Here is a 23922-nt window from a genome sequence, read left to right as displayed (position 1 = left end):
AAAACAGCTTTCACAGCTGTTTCATCTGCACTAACAGCCTCTCCAGAAAACATCACTTGAGCAAAAAGTAGTGGTTCTGGGTGACACGAAACCAACCACTTTTGCACTAAAGGAAAGGATGTCTATAATTTGAAGTTTTTCTTATATTCATCACACATTCCTAAGAATTTTTCTTTCATTGTGAAAAAGCTTGCTCTTAGCTTCAGAATATTAACACAATAGACAACATCTCAGATGAGCCATCTAGATTTTCAAGTTATTCTGATATCGGGGACAGATCCAGGTTTCGTGAGACATGAAGCTGCTATATCTTCTAAGTCCTTCAAGAAAAGAATGTAAAATTATAAATATCAAATTAAGTTAAAAAGTGGCTATTTTATTTACTTGTTAATTTATATTACATATAGTAACACGTGCAACCTTACCCAGGAAAGCGAGTAACATTCCTATATGGATGAGCACTTTTCTGGTTTTTGTAAATGTATATCACATATGTTTTTATTATTGGAATCATGGACAACATGCTGCCTTTTTCTGTTTCACATTATTTCTTTACATATGTCCATGAATTGACAAAATCCATGGATTTGAATTACTTGCCACATAGCATTTTATATCTGAAACTGTGGTTAGATGCCATGAAGCAGGTGGCAATGTCTTAACTGCATGCCTCTGTCAGACCTGAGGGCCTCTTCCATCCTTGTCAAGGGATTGCTAACCTCCGCTCCTTTCATAGAATATGGAAAGTGACCATTTAGAATTTAGAATAATGGGGAAATAATTCATAATTCACAAATTTCAAAATGCTCATAATTGCTAAAGCCTTCACTAGATCCCGAAAAATTATGTACTGTATTTTCATTGTATAACTGGCCTGGTCCACCTCTATAATTTTTTCTGACGATATTTTTCCTTGTGTCTTCTTTGATTGTCTCTTTATATGATAATAAAAAGATAAAGGTAATGTTCTTATGCAGAAAATGGAGTCTCCTCAAACAAGATCGACCAAAATTTGTTTTTTCCTTATTGACAGTTCGGAAAAGTCTCTTTCAGCTCCACCATTTGTTATTGTTATGTCTTCTACATGCTGGAAATTATTGCCACTTTGGGGAGGATATTTAACCGATTTCTTTCATACATAAGCTTTAAGATTGCAAGATTGTGTGGGCATTTCAAGTTTTCCTGAGTGATGACTGGTCTTAAAATCTACCTGGGACTTTCAACACTAACAAGTTAGTTGATGTCCTTGCCCTAATGGCATATAATCAGTTTTGTTATCTTTGTCAATGACTGTTCTTTCTGTCAAATTAACACAAAATTGTGATGTTTCTCCAATGTGTTCATATGTTTCTCTGCTTTCATTAACTGGATTATCAAGCAACCCAAAATCCTGCTCATTAATTCTGTTAAAAATGTATGTCTTGCTGTCCATGAACTGCAGCTGCTGTAGGCATATTCTGGATGTGAACCACTAGCTCCTAGTCTTCCCAGGGTGCGCAACACAAAGGCACTAACTCTCAAACTCCAGTTATTGCATACTTTGCAAAGAAGTCTGATGGGGGTGGTGGTAAATTTTAGTAAATTTTGCAAAACCACATCGTCGTGTGAACATAATGCTTTATTAGCTTTAGAGTACATCTGCCTCTACTGACATCTTTTCTCTATTTACCAATCACTTTAGAACTGTCTTGCATCAAAGAAACCCAAGGAATAGCAGAACAGAGCATATCAAATAAATGAATTAACAAGAAATTAATAGATACCATATTACCACAGTTGTGCCCTTTGTTAATACTGATGTAGATTCAAAGAACAAACATTAACATAAATTGATACATTGGTTAACTCATGAACAATAAACAATAAATAGCAAATCAGAACTTCAAGTTGATAGGACTAGATTGGTGGTTTTATCATTGGATTAGCCTTTTAACTGAATATCCAAAATTCCAAATTATATTGTCTTAATAATCTAAGCTAAGACAGGAGATTCATTTGACTAAGAGTCAGCCCTGTTGATAATAAAGTCAGATACACTTTGAGAAAGGCGCTTTTGACCCTGCCTTGCCTGACTTTGGTGTTTTATTCATTGGAGGGGATTAATATGTAGAAATTTATTATAATCTTAAAATAATTTAGCCTTTAACAGGCAAGGTTGTTCAAAAAGCTGTACAGAATAAGATTCTATTTTGAGAGCCAGGCCCTGCTATGAGATTAAGAAGCCCAGGATAGCCACATGAATTCAGAAGGAACTTGGTCTCTCTGGACGAGTTGGAAATGTAATCACTTACTCTCCTTGTTAAGAGAATCATTTAAACAGTTGTTCCAGTTTTGTTTACTCAGAAATCTTTTATTATTCCATGTGTGTTTCTCCCTATAATAAAATAAGCACAACAAAAGCAATGAAACATGAAAACTTGCAACCCACGCTTTTTATAGTGTACTAAGAATTTGCTACTTAAAGCATAGAGCAACAGAGGCAGCACCTGGGAGCTGATGGAAAATGCAGAGTCTCGGGCCCCACCTCAGCCCTGCTGAACGGTATGCACATGTGCACAGCTGATTCAGACGCACACTAAAGTTGCAGAAGCACTGGGATTTTTCCCATATTAATATTAAATGTCACTTCCAAGTCAATGAAATGATTTTTTTTTAATTTTTTCCCAGTATTTAATAGACTTTATTAAATAATAGTTTAATTGAAGGTGTTTCATCAGATTCTGAAAATAATCAGCATCAGGCTCATCGCAAAACAACAAAAGCACAGGCACTACAAAAAGTTAGAAAATTATGAAGTGAAAATCACCTAGAAAATCATCACCGAAAATAGACACCGTTAACATTTTGATGCAGATCTTTCCAGCCCCTTTCTATACGTGTTACACATTAAAAATAAAGTAATTCTACATATGCTGCTTTTAACCTGATTTTTATACTTAGCGATACTATGAGGACATCCTTCCATGTTAATAAATGTATTTCTGGCTTATCATTTTCACTTATAGAGAATGAAAATTCTGTGAATTCTGTGACTCTGAGGGATGGTGGAAAATATATTTCCTTTAAGTGGTCTTTGCTTGTAGAACAAAGAACACATGCACGTTATTTCCTTAAAATAAATGTCTGAAAGTTTAATTTCAGGATCAAAGGGTGGGCACATTTATATGTATACACGCTTTGCAAGACAGCCTTCCAGAAAATGTTTAAGTAACATCAATTTTCTAAATCTCTGCCAGTCAGACAGGCACTTGGGTCTTATTGTTGTCAAATACCTTCAACTCATATCCTAAATTTACGTGTGTGTTTTGTGAAGTGGTTATTTTTGGTATCCCCGGTGTTACTAAAAATTGTAATAGTGTTCAATAACTCCTGTCCTTTTGTAGTTTCAAATTAAATACTCCACTCCAGTCAGAAAATTTGTAACCCAGAAGATAAAACCATAAGATGTGATACAGTCTACATTCTCTGCAATGAAAAGTTTCATTATTAAGGCTATGATATTACTCTCGGTTCTCCTGCCTCTCCTCTCTGTACACACCTCTTTAGTGCTCTCAGTGAGCCTCTCTTTGTACACCCACTTCTAATAAGTGATTCTGGCCACAGAGAAATACATTCTGACTCTTACATTCTTATTTACTGCACTCCTGCCCTCAGGTCATCAAACTACCCACGTTTCTCTCTTTAACCCCAGTCTGGCCCAGCCTGCCTTGCCTATGTGTGGCTATTTCCCTTAGCTTTCGATAATCTTCCCTGTCTGAAGGTTACTGTGAAAACTTGCCTGACTTTGTGGCATCACCGAGGCTCTCTCCTCTGAGCCCACTCTGCACTGAGTATGTATTCTGAGTTTTCTTGACCACCAACACCAAAGTCAGTATTCAGCACCATTGTTGACTGAATCCATGCCTGAAACTGCAAACTTTATACTAGTCTCTTTCACCCCAAATTAGGAAAAACTTAGATCTAACAAATTAAAAGCCAATAAACAGAAAGAAGAACAAAAACTCTGGGAGAAAACATTTTAGAGAACTGTATTATTTATTAACTTAATACATCTCCTTAATGAAAGTGTTTAATTTCCACTAAAGAATATAAATGAAGAACATATTTTCAGAGAGAAGAGGAGAAACAAAGTTTTCAGCTTGTAGTACTCTGTGGCGAACGTCAAGGGGAAAAGCATTTTTCTTTTCTTGTTTTTCCCTCATTTCTTAAAAACGCCAACTATTATTTAAAATTCTCTTCCCATCACTCAAAGAAACAGAGACAGTTGTTCATTTGCCGTCAGTGTTTGCTTATCTGACCAGCAGGGTCAGGATAATCAATCACTCAACCCCTGGGAAATAATAAAATGTATAATGGGTTTGGGTAGTTACCAATGAAAAAATATAAAAAGGAAAACTCTCAGGATTCAATTCATTTTCAAATACTGCACAGTACTTAAGAAAAGACAGCCTAAAGATCAGACATACATGAAGCAGATGAAAGGGGAAATATCAGAGAAAAGATATTTCTGTTGGGAAAAAAAAAAAAAGATATTTGCCTCTTTCAAACATCCCACAATAAGAACACTTTCTTTCCTTGTTCCTATTAAAAAGCCTTAAAGTTTCCCAGCCCTCACCGCATGCCCAGAAGTCCCCTGGCAGCATCTTTTCCATTTCTGGTGGTGGTGGCTGTGTTGCCCCTACTGATCTGGCTGAAGGCAGCCAACACTCCTCACTTCCAAGGCCCCTTTGCTGCAGAGGTATTAGATAGGAGCAAGGCCAAATACCCACGGGTCTGCTATTGGGCACACAGCTACGGGGCGGGCAATGATGGATTTTTTTCCTCCAAAGAAATTCCGGAGAAGGGCACCCAAACACACTTCTGACAAGGCCACAGCTCACTATTCTAAACTCAGAAAAGCCAGGAAATGCACTGGGTCTTGATCTGAAGAGTCCCTCTGTATACAGGGAGTGTTCATTTCACATCTGTATTAGGGAACAAAGCCAAAAGGAAAAAGAAAAAGAAACAAAAGAAATGAATTAAGGCGAAGCTATTGAGCAATATCAGTTTCTTATCTGAGGAGAAAGAGCCGCTTTACTGAATATTCATCACACACAACCACTCATATTGTAATATTTCTTAAGTGTCAGAATATAAGTTGTCCGTGGCACTTACAAAGCCAATGAACCATTTCATGAAAGCTTTTGTCCTAAATAAGTATAAAATATTTTTCCTTTCCTTACTCCACATTTGCTCTGTGGTCTTCAGGAAAATCCTCGACCTTTCTGTGTCTACAACTAGGAAATAGTCAGAATGTCGGGTCCCAAATTACTCTAGCTTTTAAAGGCAAGACACAAATTCAAACACATGAAGCTCCTAGAATTGTGCCTGGCACATCATAGCTATTTAACAAGTGTTATTTACATCCCCCTCCACCACAACACAAAATTAATTCTATGTTTTTTGTGTGTGTTCACCAAACTCAAAATAAGTCAGAATAAAATACAGAGATTTTAGTGTTCTCAAAACATGATGTCATTCTCTCCTTCATTTTTGCCTTTTTGTCATCTCTTGTCTAGGGGGGTAGTCCCGTGGGGTACTCAGCCGTATAGAAATCAAGCATTGACACATGAACATCGGTCTGAAGATTAGCATTCGAGTACAGAAGAGGAGATTTGGAAATGACATTAGAAATTCTGTCATCTCTGAGAAAGAACTTCCGACGGAAGTCCCAGAATTACCATACTTGGTAGGGCTTGGGTCTAGGTATGCTGTAGTTTTGCCTCAGCTGGTCTGAAATCCAAGCATATGACAACATTTCTGCTTCTTTTACAAGATTTCCTGGAGTTTGCACTCCCTTCATAATCTTGGCAGAGATTTTGCTGCTAAAATAACATATAGAGTCCTCACCCAAACGGTGTGCTGCTGAAATGCCAGAAAACTGCTAGTGTGGGCAAAACCTGCGAGTGACAGTCCCCACCTCCTACCCGGCCAGCCTCATCTTCTCACAGGTCCCTAAAGTTTTCTTGGAAGGAGTGTTATTCTTCCCCTAAAATAAAAATAGAATATCCAGTTCTAGAATTCGCTGATTCTTTCTCACCCTCCATCTCCGAGCAAGCTCTATAAATGACCTGTTTCAAAAATGAACTAAAAATTCTTATAGAATATTCTACACAATTTTAAAACTCTGAACATGACCTTCATATCTCCAGTGCTAAAATAAAAATGTCCCCCTTACTAATATTAACCCAGGGCTGATATTCTTTAAAGTCCATGACCGAATGACTATCCTGCCTATTTAGCCAACACTGACTTCTCATTAAGAATGGAAATTGGTTCTTTCTTTTTTCCATGGTCATCAGTATTTAAATATCTAACTCAACATTTAGCAAATTCAAAGTTTAACAGGCTCATATTCTTTCCAAAGATCTGAATTCCTTGTTTCACTAATAGATACGAATTAATTAAGTGCTTGCTATATGCCCATTACTGCTCTGAATGCTGGGGATGTGGCCTTGGAAATGACAATCCCTGCTTTCCAGAGAGCTTCTGTTCTAGTGAGAGGAGGTGGACCATAAATGGATAAATATGTAACATACTGCATGGTAAGTGCAAACATCAAGGAGAAAGTGGAGGAAGAGAACAGAAAGCAGACGGTAGTAATTACTATTCTAGACGGGGTCAGAGAAGATTGATATTTGAATAGCAGAGCCTCCCGAGGAGGGATCTTGCAGCAGAAACAGTGTTCTCATGGAAAGCAAGCAGTCGGGTCTAGATGTGCAGGACCCATCAGACTATGGGGTAATTTTAAAGATAAATCTGAGAGAAGTAGAGAAGCTACTAGAGAGCCTTAGAGAAGAAGAATAAAATAATGTAACATATTTCAAAGGATCACTCTGGCTGGTGTGTGATGAGATCCCAGAGAAATAAAACCAGAATAACAAAGAGCAGAGAAGGGGAGCTTCATAAGGAGGTAGCAGTGGCAGCGATGAGCAGGGGTCAAAGTCAGGATGTATCACATGTCTCAAGTGGCATTAGATGAGGCAAATGAAAGAAAGTGAGAGAGCAGGAATGATTATAAGGATTGTCTGCGGCAAATCCTAGAACAGAGTTGCCATTTACCAAGAAGTGAAGTAGGCTGAAGTGGGGGGAGAGAATCAAGAGTTCAGGTTTGTGTGTATACCACTGAGGTGCTGTCAGCTTATCAAATAGGCCGAATATGTGACAATCAGAAGAGGTTTCCAAGTCTGGAAAGATAAATGGAATCCTATTAGTTGACTATAGAATATTTCATTCCAACCATGGTGGCCACCTATTGGCATAATAATGCTGTATGACCAACCAGTCCAAAACTAGGTGACATACAACAATTGTTATTTTTCTGGCGTATTGGTCTGAAGGCTGTCTGGGATGATTACTTCAGGCTGTGATCTGATTGGATTGGCTCTAAGCTATAAGTCAAGTTTAATTCTGCTCTACCTATCACATTCCAGGGCCTGTGCTGGAGGGGCTGCAGATATCTGGGGTGTGCTCTTCTCATTGGACATTGCCAAAAGAAACACACAGCGCTTCCAGGGCTTTGTCTAAGAACCTGGAACACTGGCACCTTTGCTTATAGTCTACTGGCCAATGCAAGTTAGTAAAACCCAACGTCAGTGGGGTGGGGTAACATATTAATATTTGCCCTTTAGTGGTAGGAAGTACATCACATGGCAAAGGGCATAGATGCATCCTTCTAACTCAGGAAGGGCCTGAGGAGTGGGACAATGATCCCCATTACCTTCCAACACAGCTTACTGCAAGAGACTTTTTCAGATTAACTCTGACCTTTTGACACAATGAGTTTCTTCAAATGTCTATTTTTGAAAGCCGTTTCACAAATGCATTTGAGGTAATTATGCTTGAATTTTTTTAAGCAGGAAAGATAGATTTGTATATTCTAATAACATGATGTATATCATGCTTTAAATGCCATTTCTTTAAAAAATGTCTTGATCAGTACTTCTCTGTAGAGAAGCATCTTCTTTTTATTTTAATAGGACATGGACCTATAATTTTATAAAATATGATAAAATTAATAGCCAAGACTGAAATATTTTAAGGACTAGATATACAAAATTCAAGCCCATGTTTTCAGGAAAGTGCTTAGTCACATTGCTGTGAAAGTTTCTAAACCCTTACCGTCAATGTCTGCATTTATCCCACTGAAGATAGTTTACAGAACAGTACCGACCTATGGATCACACTTTGAGAAGTACATCCTAGGTGACTCTTCCATAACCGGATCTCTTACCCCAAAACCTTAGTCTCACTGAATAACAGCAGTTTAAACACAAAACTAATTTGCTAAGGATTTGAAATTGAATTTGACTTATATCCAAGTTTACTCAACTATTAATTCAATTTGCCAGGATTTTGTCATCCCCATGATTCAATGCTTCAGCCATTAAGCAAAAAAGGAAGAAAGGGGCTATGTCAAATAGCCATTCCTGTTTATGATTTTTACTATGTTTTTCTTGATTCTTATGGCAATGCCTTTTAGAATTTTCATCCATGCTGTACACACACACAATTACTAAAATCTCCTGGCCACATCCTGAGGCTACCTTAATTGACTGTTATCAAGCTGTGCTTTTTAAATGTGCCAGCATTTGATCTTTTTAAAATGCTCTGTGACTTAACTGATGTCAAACTGGCTGGTCTAATTTCCTGCTATGTCTTTAGATCCTTTTTAAAAAATAATTGGGTGTTGAATTAAGGTTTTTTTTTTTTTCTTTCCTTCTTTCTCAAGGGATCAGTACTAAATTTAGTTAAGTTTTGACCAATTTTTTATTTTGTCCTATTAATGTCCTGTTGGACTTGCTGTCTCTTAAGTCACAAGCTACCCTGGAGTGCAGAAAAAATAAAGCTATGTTTACTCAGCCCCAGTGAAGGGATACCTTTTAGATCTAGAGGTATTTGGACGGCCCAGTTAATGAATTTGTGAATGGGATGTGATAAACATTATCTGGGCATAAAATAGCATCCAGAAGTCCTTTGGGAGGTGGAGGAGGAAGTTCGAACAGTGATGAGATTACTACTGATGCTTTCCATGTGTGCTGAGGCTCACCCTCTATAGTGCAGAGGAGACACTTAGAAGTCTTCAAGAGTTATAGCATAACCAGGTGCCATGGCTCATGCCTGTAATCCTTGCACTCTGGGAGGATGGATTGCCTGAGCTCAGGAGTTCAAAATCAGCCTGAGCAAGAGTGAGACCCCATCTCTAAAACTAGCCCGGCATTGAAGCAAGTGCCTATAGTCCCAGCTACCTGGGAGACTGAGGTGAGAGGATTTCTTGAGCCCAAGAGTTTGATTTTGCTGTGAGTATGATACCATGGCACTCTAACGAGGACAACTACTGAGACTCTGTCTCAAAAAAAAAAAAAAAATTGTAACAGATCCGCTAATTGTTCCTTGTTTATCTATTTTTCATTATGATTGTTGCTAATTTAAAGCAAAATAAAACTCACAAATAATCAATTATTCTTATTCTCTCTTCTGGAAACTCTTCCTAAATAGTAATAAACAACTTAAGATCAGCTTTTGAAGAACAAGAAATGTTTGTTTGGGGCTATCTCTACATAATGTCAACATATCAATTGATTATTCAGTCAAAGCTATTAAAGAAAAAAAAAATAGAATCATTCTGCAGTTAAGCTGAAATGCCCAGTCAATCTAAACAACATAGTTAATCCTCTAAACAACCAGGACACAATTTTCATGACATGGTGCTATCATTTATTATATATTGTACATGAATGTATTTATTGAGATTTCTACTAATAGAATATATTAGTGAAAATAACTATGGACCTCAAGAAAAGATAAATCTTTTTTTAAAAAATAAATAAGTCACTTAAATCTGAGAATGGTATTGTACTAGTCTGTTTGGTAACTAATAATAAAATGTCACAGACTTGGTAGCTTAAATAATAGAAATTTATTTCTCACAGTTCTACTGGCTAAAAGTCCAAAATCAAAGTGTCATCAGGGTAAGTTTCTTCTGAGACTTCTTTGCTTTGCTATAGATGTCTATATTCTCAATATGCCCTCACATGCTAGAGAGAGAACTCTGGTATATTTTCCTGTTCAGGGCACTAGCCCTATGAGATTAAAGCCCCATCTTTATGATCTAATTTAACCTTAATTAACCTCTTAGAGGCCCTATCTCCCAATTATTACATTGAGAGGGCTTCAACATATAAATTTAGGGGTACACAATTCAGTCCATTACATTTATAGATCATAAAATAAACATATCAAAAACAATGAGAGTCTTTCTTTTAATAAATGATATTAGGAAAACTATGCTTTATTCCATGACTAATTCTAAGAAAATTAAAATTAAAGCACAAGAAAGAAGACTATTTATCACAATATCACAACTAAGAGGATTAACAATAAAAGGAGAAATTATTTTAAAAAGATCAAAATGGGTAACATTAAGAAAGTTAAAACACCTATTAGAAATAAGTCAAACATTTAAATAAAAAAGAAAACAACAGGTTGGTAGAAATGAAAAAATAATAAAAGAATAGCAGGAGAATAGAGATAAATACATTTTAATACAAAAACATACTTTAAAAAATTACATACTTTATATTATAACATATTACAATCTATATTAATATTATAGTAAATATCAAAGTTTACATTATGTAACAATTTAATTATATTTTAAATAATACATGTAGAAACTACAAAATGTTTAAGAGCATTGCTAAGACTGCATTGAAGAAATGCACCAGAAAGAAAAATCCAAATATGAGAGAAAATGTGATACAATGTTAGTACATTTGTCAAAGGAATAAAAATTAATAATGATTAACATTTTACACCTAATAAATAAATTTTTTTTAAAAAAACCACACTGGTCTAATGCAGCAAAACATATTCTTCTTAGCAAAGTATCTCAAGAATGGATGATTAATGATGTGAGCATTTTTTTATGTATCTGTTGGCCATTTGTAAGTCTTCTTTTGAGAAATGTCTATTCATGTTCTTTGTCTACTTTTGAATTTTTTTTAAATTTTAAGCTATTTAAGTTCCTTGTATATTCTTCATATCAATCACTTATTGAATAAACAGCTTGCAAATATTATATCCCATTCATTAGGTCATTTCTTCATTCTCTTGCAGTTTTTGGCCTGCGCCAGGTTTGAACCCGCTATCTCCGGTATATGGGGCCGGCGCCCTACTCCTTGAGCCACAGGCGCCAACCTCTTCACTCTCTTGATTGTTTTCTTTGCTTTTGGTTTAATATCATCCCACTTATCTATTTTTCTTTTTGTTGCCTGTGCTTCTGAAGTCTTACCTATAAAATTCTTTGCCTAGACCAACGTCCTGAAATGTTTCCCCTATGTTTTTTTCTAGCAGTTTTATAATTCATGGTCAGACATTTAAGTCTTCAATCCATCTTGAGTTGATTTTTGTGTGATAAAGAGAATTTCCTTTCCCCAGTGTAGGTTCTTGGTGCTGTTCTCAAAAATCATTTGGCTGTAACTATAGTAGAATGTAGTTGACCACCTCCCTACATTGACCACTTGTATTAGTTGACCTAATTTTCATAGACCAGACATGCATCACATTTACTCAATGGAAGACTGACCTCTATATATTGACCACCTCTATAAGTTATATCTTGACCACTTGGACTGTGACACACAATATTAATTTACCCTTTATAACTTGACCAGTTGAATCTACTATACAACAAGGAGTAAAAGGTATGGGCTTAGCCCCTTAGTTGTTTTATTTTTCTTTTGTATATGTCTTTTCTCATGTTTTATTATTACCATATATTGGACTAGGTCTAATGTCCTATTGTTTATCACATATGTGGAAGACTTTTTTCAATATGAAGAACTGGTCAGAAATGTAGGTATATCCTACAACCACTGAAAATATCTTATATTAATTGAGACATGATAGTCTAAAGGAAAAAACTCAAAGAATTGACATTGATGGAAAAGGTTGACCTACATTTTCTGGAAAGCAGCAGCCAAAAAAAGAAGGCAGAATATTTCGGTGTTAGCAAGACCATGGTTAGCAATACTCAAAAATGTAAACATGAGTACTTGGGGAGATATGGTAAGGAAAGTGTAGACCCTCAATGGAAAAGGAGGAAAAATTTCTTTGGTGAAGTCAAGGAAGCCACACAAAACTGGTTCAAACAAATGAGAGCAGCTAAAAAGCTAATCTCCAGCCTGATGGTCCAAGAAGTTGCTAAAAAAAATTTACATAGGAATTTGGGGTGGCAGATTTCCAAGCATCAAGTGGTTGACTTAGGAAATTTAAACTGGTACATGAGATCTTCCAGAATGTCTTGTGTAGTGAATCCAATGAAGCTCCAGTAGAAGTTGGGGAAGAGTTCATTTAAAAGTTCTCAGACATTGCCAGTGGCTTCAGAGATAAGATATCTTTAATGCTAAGGACTATAGCTGTTTTTCAAGGTGATACCTGACAGAAGACTCATCATAAAGGATGACAAATGTAAGAGTAGAAAACTTTCCAAAAAACATTTCACAGTTTGACTTTGCTCAAATTCAGTCAGGGAGAATTAAAGCCATTGGTGACTGGTAAACTGGCAAAGCTAAAAGCAATCAAGAACTTGAAGCCTGGCTCGGCACCTGTGGCTCAAGCGGCTAAGGCGCCAGCCACATACACCTAAGGTGGCGGGTTCAAATCCCCAGCCTGGGCCCACCAAACAACAATGATGGCTGCAACCAAAAAATGGCCAGGCGTTGTGGCGAGCACCTGTAGTCCCAGCTACTTGGGAGGCTGAGACAGGGGACTCGCTTGAGCCCAGGAGTTGGAGGTTGCTGTGAGCTTGATGCCATGGTACTCTACCCAGGGGGATAGCTTGAGGCTCCGTCTAAAGACCTTCTCGTTCCTTAGAGATAAAACAATTGCACGTGGCTGATTGGTGCCCTATTTGAGGAGTGGATAAGGGGTATCAAGTAAGAAATGAAGAAGAAATGGTGTCAGACTAATGACCTAGCTATCTGCAAGTGAATCATTTCACAAATGTGACATTGAAATTTCAGCCTCCAAACACGACCCCCAAAATCCAACCTCTTGACTAAGACATCACCAAAACATCATCAAAGTGGGATGATATATAATGCATATAGATAAACAAACATGGGTAGTTTAAAGAATAATTGTGATGGAAAACATTAGTGGATTTATTTCCCAGTGCCACAATTTTTAAATATAAGCCAATGTTTGTGAAGTATTATTCAAGAATTATACAAGCCTAGTAGCTGAAAAGGAATTTCACTGATTAGCTAGGGAATTTTCTAGTTCTTACTCTGCTATTAACTTGTGTGACTATAGTTATTAAAACCGTTTTGATTGGACAAAGGAAACAGAAAATAATTCTATTTGAAGAGAAAAGGCATCCACCTCAAAGTTACCAAGGACTCACAGACCCCTGGAGGAGGGATATATCTAATGGAGTGGAAAGAGAGACTCGGACCATTCTCAGAGTGCTCACTCTCATTCACATGCTCGCTCTTTCTCCCTCTATTTTTCCTCCCTCTGCATTTGTGCTACCTTTCTTCGGTCTCTAAACAATCTTTCTTCACTTCTTTGGTCTGCATTTACTAAAAACATACCACTTAGATCTTACACATGTCTAGCCTTACAGAGAAAAAGAAAGCAACAGAGAGAGAAAGAGAAAAAACGAGAAAGTGAATTCTTTATCACAGTGTGAAACTCCTAAGGAAAGAAATTTAATTACATCAATTTGGATCAGGTACCCATGGATAACCCCAATATACGGTGGCAAGAAGGGTGGTATCAAGGTGTACAAATGGCTGGGTCCCGCTGTACAGATGGACCACTGTTACCATGGGAAATAGGTGGTGGTTAGGGAAGAGTAATACTTAAAATGGAGAAGATATGAAAAGTCATCCACACTATTCTAAGTTACTGTATAATTTTGAGCCTCAGTATTCTCATTCAGGAAAAAAAGTGGCAAAAAATCAGTGCTTGTTTGAAAATGTTGAAAAAAATGTTGATTACTTGGCTCGGTGCCCTTAGCTCAGTGGTTATGGTGCCAGCCACATATGCCGAGGCTGGTGGGTTCGAACTCGGACTGGGCCTGCTAAACAATCTACTGAGGGTGACATAGTGAGACTCTGTCTCAAAAAAAAAAAGGTTGATTACATTCTATCTCTAGTAATCTCACAAAAATAATTCTAAGATATTATATTGTTGGGAATGCTTCCTCTGTTGTTTTCTTGGTAGGTCAGGGGGCTTTATAAAGGCTTTGATAAGAACTATAAAAAAGAAAGTTAGGGCTTTTGTTTAAAAAGAATGGCCCATACTTATCTGACGATGAGATAATTTCTGGAGGAATGCCTGTTACCTGAAGACACGTTCCACAATGACTGCAACTGTGCTATTTCTACCAAGTATGAGTCTTACATTTTGGACCCCAAGCTTCTGTATGAAATATGATTTTTAGGAAAACAATAACCATACCATAAATCATTTACGTTCATAATTGCTCTGTCATAGTCTTGAGGCCTCTGAAAAACAAAACTGCTACAATAATTGCTCTTCTGAATCTATGGCAGTATAGAACAAGTTTTATTGGCAGGAGAGCTCCCCATACCTTCCTGCCTTTTTCGTATAGCATCAGGCTCCTAGGGTTGGCAAAATTATCACAAACTCAAAGACAGATTTCCATCCACTGTACCAATAAGAGGTTTCAGAAAAGAATGAAATGTAGAAAGGAAAACAAGGCAGCAGTTTCTTAGTGGGATGATGCAGACCTTAAACTTGCAGAGCACTTATTGCTATGAAGTGCAGATTCCAGATTCCGCGTTTAAATAACAATGTCCTTTCAGTTCTTTCATTTTCTGCCAGGTTTATTTTTAAAACTTATACAGAGCCTCTATGTCTCTCGCATTATTAATCAATGTGGACTTCAGCTTTGTCTTGCACGAGCAGCCAACCAGTGCATTTACCTCTCTCTTCCTAACGGGACTCTCCAGTCACTATCTTTATTACAACCCTTTATTGAAAACGTGTAATTTCAGTTCCAAGTTTCAAATTGTGTTTTATTAGTAGAAAGCATTTGCTGCTCTCTGGCAAGTGATTTGAAGCCTGAGCTAATTATAGAATCATAGAACTATAAAGCACATTTAGAGGTCACCGAGCTCATGGTCTACTCTAAAAGTGGACCTACGCCTTGGCTAAGCAAGCCAGGTTTCTAGCTGCTTGGCCTCAGAGGAACTGATTGCACATTTTCCAAGGAGTTTAAACTCATGTTTAAAACTTCCAACCAGTAAAGTATCACCCATCCTCAAATCAGGAAAAATAAATAGCAACCTTACAATCTGACCAGAGATCCCTTATGATCCCCTAATCTGTTATTTCTAATAGTATTTCTAAGGACTTGAGAGTCAATACTACTAATTTAGCTCTTTTCTTTCTCGAGGAGAACTCACTCATTTAAAATTTTATTTATTTTCATTTGCTTACTACTCAAACCATCCTTTCGCACAGATATCTCTAGTCAATAAATAATGTTCACATTTTCTTCATTATTTAAGTTTAAACTTTAAATTTACATTGGAGTCCTTCCTTTCCCTTCAGTCACATACTCAGTCAGTAATTGTCTTATGGTATCTGTCTCCCAATGTGTGTCCCATTTGCTATTTTTTCCATGTCTGTTGATACTAGCCCTGCCACATCCCAGCTTCCTATTGTACCTCGTTTGTTCCTTGTCTTTGCAAAATTCCCAATTGGTCCTTACATCAGTTAATAGACTGAATTCAGCTTTATGTAGCACAACAACATCTGTCATGTATACAGCATCCTGAAAAAAAACAGGGAGTGATTTTCTTCTCACATCACAATAAGAATGGCAGTAGGTAGTGCAGGATAGTATAGCAGTTCCAAGGTAGCAAAAGAAACTCAATATACTGCTGGCTTTTCATGCTTATTATAGCTTTAAGGTCATAGGCAGTTTCATTGCCTATAGTTGCTCCCACTTTTTTTTTTGGCGCCCAATTTTAAAAAGCCTTTTACGAAGCTTTTTGCTCTCCTTATGACTTCGGCTTTTGTTACGTTGGCAATGTTATATTACTAAGTACTACCATCCAAAGGAGGAACACAAAAGTGGTTGCATTTTTTTTGATATTTTTTTCCACTTCCTTTTTAGGTTTTTTTTTTTTTTGGTAGAGACAGAGTCTCACTTTATTGCCCTCAGTAGAGTACAGTGGAGTCACAGCTCACAGCAATCTCCAACTCCTGGGCTTAGGTGATTCTTCTGCCTCAGCCTCCCAAGTAGCTGGGACTACAGGCACCCGCCACAATGCCCAGCTATTTTTTGTTGCAGTTTGGCCGGGGCTGGGTTTGAACCTGCCACCCTCGGTATATGGGGCCGGCGCCCTACTCACTGAGCCACAGGCGCCTCCCTCCATTTCCTTTTTAAACTGTGTATCACCATCCCCAACAAAACCACTGTTCTATAAGAAAGGGGCAGGAGAATGGTCAGCAAACTCTGCCAGAGTATCCTGGCTCAGGCTTCCCAGAGCAACATGAACCTACTGCCAGATGAATCATCTCAAAGCACAACTCAGACCATGACAAACCTCACCAAAACCATTCAGTGCTTCTTTAAACAGCATCCTAGATAAAGTCCAAGTTTCTTAAACTAACCATTTAAAAATGAATAATAATCAGGCCCCAAACTATTTTTTTGTTATTCTACTCTAGGAAATTTATATATTCAAATTAAACGGAATCAGTTACTATCATGGCTGCTTTCTAAACATAACGCGTACAATACTAACTCCATCTTTTCAATGCACCTAGAATGTTCCCTCTGCTGCCATCGTCATTTCTTGAAATCCTCTCTGGTGAAGGCTATACTCAAATTTCCTAATCACTCCCCTTCTACTTGCCTTTAACTATTCAATAGAAATAGGAGCACAATCAGATGAGTTACATATCACCTATCTGTACATTAAACTTTTTGTACACGTTGCCTAATTTAATACCAACAGCATTCTCTGGAAGGTAAGTTTTATTACCCCCATTTCACAGCAGAAACATTTGAGACTGAATCTAAGAAAAACTTTGCTGTCAAGTTCACACTGTGAGAAAATAATAGGCAGTAGTCAAATCGGTGCCATGCAACAGCATAACTTGGGTTCGTGCCAATGATTCAAGATGATTCCCTCTACTAAAGCACCAAACTCAGGTCTGAAATTCTCTATGACTATTTTCCTTCCAAGTAGCATGTTGTATTGATCTTTCTAGGTTCCATACCTAAAAAGGCATTACCAAATAGATTTATAAACTGAATTCATCCTTTCAAAAGTGAAAAATACCTCCAAATACTTAATAATGTGTCTGGGGGTTCTGCTTTGAGGACATTTTTCATCCTGGTAGTCTTTGTTTCTACTTCTGTGGTTCTTGATTTTGTACATTATGAACCTTTTCTTTCAGAAAATATTTTAAATATCACTCTTTGTTTTTTAAAAGCAGTGATACCATGAAGATTTTTTTCTTCTATTGTCTATTGAGAAAATTTTTAAGTTTAAAGAAAAGTAAATCATAGTATCATGAATTCTATATTCTTAATTCCAGCATTTAGCTATTTTAACATTTTGAGATATTTGCCTCATGTATTATTTTGCTGAAGTTATATAAATAACAGATACAATGATATTTCTTTCCTATGTACTTTAGTATGTAGTTCTAAAAGAAAAAGAAAAGAGTAAGGATAGTCTCTTCTCTAATTACAATACTATTATCTCTCTAATTATAATGCCATTATCACATTTACCAAACTTCATAAACATTTCTCATTAACAATTAGTAAGTCTATATTGAATTTTCACTTTCTCAAAAATGCTGGTTTGATCAATCCAGAATCCAAGCAAGAACTATACATTGTTTTTCATTTGTTTGTTATGTCCCCAAGTCTCTTTTAATCCAGAAAATCTGTCTCCTTCCCTCCTTCCCCAATGTTATTTTTCCCACAACATTGACTTGTTTAAGAGATAAGGCCAACTGTCCTTCAGAATATCCTACTTTCTATATGCAAATAATTTCTTCTTCTTTTAAACTTAGCATCCTATAAACTAGGATTTAATATTAAGATATTGATTCAACCACATTATACTTCTGTGGCAAGAATCAATGAAGGCAAGGAGTGATGTCAGTGAGATGACAGACTAGGAGGTCCCAGACTTCATTCTCCCTCCACCCCCAACATACATGCAGAACATCTATCTAGCAACTAACAATAGACAAGGACACCTTGTGAAAACCCAAAGACTTTAGAACGACACTGAAACACCCATATGAGCCATAGAACTAAATAAAAATTGCATCAGAGGGTTAAAAGGAATGGTTTCACTTTAACTGAATTGTCCCTTCTCCTCCTCCAAGTTATCAGAGTGACACAAAGAGAGATTCCCCCGGCTCAACAGTTTCTATGGTGGGAAAAGAAAAAGGGAGATATCTAGCCTCACTATAATTCAGAGATGCTTCCCAGGAAGCCCACACCTGTCTCAGTTCATGGGAACACTGGAGAAAATGGCAGGGCTAAACTACTTAGTGTCTTGTAGAAACAGAGCAAGGAAACAGAACTCTTAGCAGCCAGCATGCAGTTCTTGGTGGTAGCTCTGTGTTTCTTCCAACAGTGGCACCTGATAGATCCCAACCAATGACACAGGTTATCCACAAATCTGAGCTAGGCACTCTCAGAAGTACTATGTGAAGTTCAGCCTGGCTTGAGTCCCTGTACATCCAGCTCCCACATGCAGCCAAGATCTCACTTCAATGTTCTGCCCAGGAAGGAAGGAGCTCACCTCTACACATAGAAGCAGAGTGCAGGGGCTAGATCTGTCCAACCTTGAAGTCCAAACAGCATTTACCTCAACCTTAGACCCTACCCCAAGGACCACACAGGCAGGAGATTCATGCTATGATGTATTTCTATGGAGTAAAGAGGTTATACCTACCTGACCTAGGAATCCAAAGAGTAGCTCAGCTTAACTTCACAATCTACCCTAAAACACCCATCATGGTATATATCTGTGTAATATGAGAATTAAATTTGTCTGACTCAAGAGTACAAATAGCAGTTCATTTCAGATGCATCTCTTACTGTAAAACCCTACAGAATCAAATGGCAGGTCTATTTTTAGATTTCTAAGTGTTCTCCAAACATCTTTCCAAAAGAAACATATTAGTTTACATTCCCACCAGCAATGTAGAAGTGTTCCCTTTTCTCCGCATCCACGCTAACATCTCTGGTTTTGGGATTTTGTGATGTGGGTAATCTTACTGGAGTTAGATGATATCTCAAAGTAGTTTTAATCCTATAATTCCCCTACTAGGTATATATCCAGAAGACCAAAAATCAGATTATAACAAAGATATATGTACCAGAATGTTTATGGCAGCCCAATTCATAATAGCTAAGCCATGGAAGAAGCCCAGGTGCCCATCAACACATGAATGGATCAATAAATTGTGGTATATGTATACCATGGAATATTACGCAGCCTTAAAGAAAGATGGAGACTTTACTTCATCCATGTTTATGTGGATGGAGCTACAACATATTCTTTTTAGCAAAGTATCTCAAGAATGGAATAAAAAGTATCCAATGTACTCAGTCTTACTATGAAACCATTTTATAGCTTTCTTATGATAGCTATAACCCAATTATAGCCCAAGAAGAAGGGGAAAGGGGAGGTAGAGGGGGGAAAATTGGTGGAGGGAGAGTAATTGATGGGACCACACCTACGGTGCATCTTATAAGGGTACATGTGAAATTTACTAGGTGTAGAATACAAATGTCTTAACACAATAACTAAGAAAATGCCATAAAGACTATGTTGACCAGTTTGATGAAAGCATTTCAAATTGTGTGTAAAACCAGCACATTGTACCCCATGATTGCATTAATGTACACAGCTATGATTTAATTTAAAAAGAAAAAACCCTATAGAAGCATGTAAACAATCTCAACTGTTTGTTGCTATGGAGCATAGCCTCTGGAACCATTAATCTAGAACAGCATCCTCACCTAAGCACTGAAAAACTACAGAACCCAAATAGCAGTACCTCCTGGCCACAGAATATTCCCCATGACCCTGCCTAGTCAGCATTAATCATAGTGCCTAGCCAGTAGTCTCATCAAGCAGCATAGCTTAGGCAATAGATCTACATGATCTCAAAGAAAAGTCAACAGCTCAGATGACTAAAAAACCCAACAGGAAGCTGTAATTATCCAGAGTTGTTATTGGTTGGCATACATAAAATCACAGACTAAGTAATAAAGGTTTATTTCTCCCAAGGAACATCTGTAAAGGCTAGAAGAAGTGGCTGTCTTCTCAAATGGAAGGATACCAATGCAAAGACACAAGATTTCAAAGAATCAGGGCATCATAATACACATAATAAATAAATAAAACTTTAATAATGGACTCTAAAGAACAGAGATCTATGAAACAACAAAGAATTTAGAATAATCTTCTTAAAGAAGTTCAATGAATTACAAAAATATATAGATAGAAAATTAAATGAAATTTGGAAAACAGTACATGAACAAAATGAGAAAACAGACAAAGAAATAAAAACAATTAAAAAATGAATAGTAATCCTAGAGATAAAGAATACAATGACTAAAATGAAAAATTAAAAAATTATCTTTTCAAAGAAAGATTCAACAGCAGACTCAATCAAGCAGAAGAATCAGTGAACTCAAACACAACACATTTGAAATTATCTAGTCAAGGAAGAAAAATAAAACAAAAATTAAAAAGAATAAAGAAAGCCTATGGGAATTAATAATTTCAGGAAGAGAAAAGAGATAAAGAGGGCCAGAAAGCTTGATGAAAACCTATCAAATCTGGGAAAAGATGCCAACATCCAGGTATAGGAAATATAGAGGACTCTAATCAAATTCTACCCAAACAGGAGTTCACTAATAATACTCAAACTATCAAAAATCAAGGATGAATTCTAACAGCAGCAAGAGATAAGAAACGTAATACATAGAATGGAATCTGAATATGGTAATCATCAGATTTATTAACAGAAATGCCATGGGCTAGGAGAGGACAAGATGATATATTCAAAATGTTGGAAAAAAAAAAACTCTGCCAACTAATAATACTTTAGCTGGCAAAGCTGGCCTTTGGAAATGAAGAAGAAATAAAAACTGTCTCAGGCAAACAAAAGCTAAGGGAGTTAGTCACCACTAGACCTGCCTTACAGGAATTGAGAAAGGGTGTTCCTTCAGTTAAAATAAAAGACTGATAATTAATAAAATAAAATATAGGAGAAGACAAAACCCAATAGTGTAAATAATGCAGAATGATATTCAGAAGATGATATAATTGTAATTATCATGTGTAAGGCAATTTTATCTCGAATAATGAGAGTTAAATGAGAAAAATATCAAAAACAGCTATAGCTATATGAATTGGTAAATGATGCAAATTACCAAAAGATGTAAATTTTGATATAAAAATGTAAAATGGGAGGAGAAAACTGTAGAGTTATTGCAGGTAACCAAAGTTAAATTGTTTATTGTTTGAAAGAGCCACATATAGGGTATTTTATTAGCCTCATAATAACCACAGAGAAAAATCTATAGTAGATGCACAGGATATAAATAGGAAAGACTTAAAGCATACCTACAGAAAACCATCAATATAAAAAGAAAGATAGTAAGAAAACAGAAATGAAGTACCAACAAAACAAACAGAAAACAAATCACAAAATGACAGCACCAAACCCTTACTTATCAATAACTACTTTGCAAGATGGGGTCCAAAATGGTGGTCTAGTGGCGGACCCTTTGAAACCTCTCCAGATCAAAGTGGGGAGAAGGGCATACAGGAACCACCATTCAGATTACCCCACTCAGAGAGAGAGCGCTGTGAGAGTATAGAGCAGTGGGTGGGACACCAGGAACACAGGAGAAGCAGGAAGGGAAGTCAATGTGAAGGGAAGCTGAGAGGTACAGAGGCAGAGACTGCATGTGGTGATCACAGTAAGATCTGGGCTGCTGGGAGCCCAGAACCATCCCCCACAGGCCCCTGCCAGGATGGTCTGGGGACAGACCTGAATCCTGTACAAATTGGCTTCACCAAACAGTGGCACAGAAGGAATGAGCAACAGCAGAGCCCCTCAGCCATCAGGTACTTCACGCCCATCTTTCTGGGGTGAGCTGGGGAGTGAGTGACCCAACCTGGGGCTTCTCCAAGCCAGAGCAGGTGATCTGTTGCCAGGCACTTCCCTCAGGAAGCATGGGCCAATCCAGGAACAGAATCTCTGCCAGAGACCTCGCACTGGGGAGATAGTGAGCCACTGTCCCACCTAGCCAGGCACAGGCAGAGTGCTGGAATCACTGTATCCCTATGATTGTTGTCACACAGGTCGGTCCCACTTAGTGACTTCCAAAAGACCCTCAAGTCCTCTGATCTGGTCTGCTGTGTCACAGGCATAGACTCCACCCTCCACATTTGGGCAGCCACAGCCACACTGGTCCCATGGCTTTGTTAAACAATTGAGAGGGGGCCTGACTCCAATTTAGACTCCAGGTCCCATTCAAATCACCAAGCCAATACAGACTCTGAGACCCCCTATCTGGAATTCAGTATGCTGTCCTAGAATATCTAGAATCCCACTTCAGGCCCACAGCACCACCCCTAGATCTTCAGTGCTGTCCCTGACCCACTACAGAGTCTCCCCTTTCAGAGCCAAGCAGGAAACCCCACCCCAAAAAACAAGTTGATAGGCTGCTGAAAACTTCAGAGAAGGAACCTCCACAGATCACGGCATCCAACAGCTGCTGTTATTTCTAATTCTAGAGCTTCACCTATTGATCTTTTTTTCCCATTTTCTTCCTATGTCTTTCCCAGGGCAACAAAGTTTTTAACAATTACAGTCAATTTTTTTCTTTCTTCTTCTTTATTATATCTTGGGGTCAACTTAACCCAAAGCTTAGAGTTATGGCGAGAAAAGATAAAGAGAAGGAAGAGAAAGAGAAACGTAAAAAGAAAAAAAATTAAAGAAACCACAAATGAGGAGGAACAAGCAAAAACAAAAAAAAACGCTGGAAACACCAGAACAGATCAACTCCCTTAAGGGATCACAATGGAACAGGGAATTTCAACCATAAAGAAATTGGTGAAGTGATGAAATGGAATTCAGAACATGGAAGGCAAATAAAATGAATGGAATTGAAGAAAAAGTGGAAAATCAGCAAAGAACTTATCTCCAGAAATCTATGAAATTAAAGACAGCATCACCAAGGATTTGGACATAACCAAGAAGGTTATAACAGAAAAGTTAAAGAATTGAAAGAAGCATTCAGGGAGTTTCAAAACACAGCAGAGAATTTCAGCAAAAGATTAAACCATGGAGAAGAAAGAATCTTATTACTTGAAGACAAGACTTTTCAACTTATCCGAGCAATTAATGAGTCAGGAAAGAGGGGAGGAAAGGCAGAGCAATGTCTCAGAGAGATACAGGACTATGCAAAGCATACATCTGTTGAAGAGATATCGTCACCCCCATGTTCATTGAAGCATTATTCAAAATAGCTAAGTTACAGAATAAGTGTTCATCAATTGATGAGTGGAGGAAGAAAGTGATCTATATACACAACAAAATACTATTGAGCCTTATAAAAGAAGGAAATTTTCTCATTTGTGACAACAGATGAACCTAGATGACATTGTGCTGAGTAAAACAAACTAGGCACAGAAGGACTAATATATATACTGCATAATCTCCCTTTTATGTGGAATCTAAAACAATCTAAAACCCAGAAGCAGAGACTAGAGTGGTAGTAATCAGAGGCTAAGTGATAGAAGAAATGGGGAGGTATTGGTCAAAAGGTACAAAAGTTCA

General features: G+C 37.4%; 1 non-coding gene across 1 annotated transcript; it reads right to left on the bottom strand.

The window, feature by feature from the left end:
• Positions 1–617: 617 nt before the first annotated feature.
• On the bottom strand, positions 618–741 carry LOC111722862. The gene has a single exon (XR_002771511.1). It is a non-coding gene; the product is annotated as a U6atac minor spliceosomal RNA (small nuclear RNA).
• Positions 742–23922: the final 23181 nt, after the last annotated feature.

This window comes from Otolemur garnettii, unplaced genomic scaffold (genome assembly GCF_000181295.1).
Source record: "Otolemur garnettii isolate 467f Iridium unplaced genomic scaffold, OtoGar3 scaffold00006, whole genome shotgun sequence".
Lineage (NCBI taxonomy): Eukaryota > Metazoa > Chordata > Mammalia > Primates > Galagidae > Otolemur > Otolemur garnettii.
This window is presented reverse-complemented; position numbering and strand designations above follow the sequence as displayed.